General features: G+C 30.1%; 1 long non-coding RNA gene across 1 annotated transcript in view; it reads right to left on the minus strand.

Moving 5' to 3' along the window:
• The window catches only part of LOC106868873 (uncharacterized), a 28043-nt gene that overhangs the window by 20748 nt on the left and 6716 nt on the right, over positions 1–579 (minus strand). The gene's annotated exons all lie outside the window — the stretch shown is intronic.

Genomic DNA, 579 nt, shown 5'->3' on the forward strand with positions numbered 1-579 from the left:
CTCTCTCTCTCTCTCTCTCTCTCTCTCTCTCTCTCTCTCTCTCTCTCTCTCTCACACACACACACACAAGCATAAACATACATAAATTTGAACATACCGCGCGTAAGTCATATGATGCAGAAAAATAACAAAAGAAAGTGTACAATTCCATTGCAATTGTAATTTAATAAAACAAAATGCCTTATTACATACCGGTTTCACTTCTTATGTGAGATAATCATTGGACCATCTACGTGTGAAGTGAAATTGGTAAGTAATAATGTATACTGGAATTTACAATAATATGTTTTGAAATAATTTGATTATAACAGCGTATTTTGGAATAATTATATGTTTATTGTATATCTGTTTTCACCTTATATAATACTCATATGCTTGACGTTCGTCTTATATGTTTAAGCTTCATGATTGTCTCCGTCTTATACAAAAACCAATCTTATGGATATCGTTATCGTATCATCATTCATTTTTATGTGATCGTATTTATTATATGTATATTAATTGTATTATTCATCGGTAAGGATCGACGAGACGTAATAAAATAGCTAATAGTTAGATACAAGTAACAATATATATATA

Source organism: Octopus bimaculoides, chromosome 9 (assembly GCF_001194135.2).
Source record: "Octopus bimaculoides isolate UCB-OBI-ISO-001 chromosome 9, ASM119413v2, whole genome shotgun sequence".
NCBI lineage: Eukaryota > Metazoa > Mollusca > Cephalopoda > Octopoda > Octopodidae > Octopus > Octopus bimaculoides.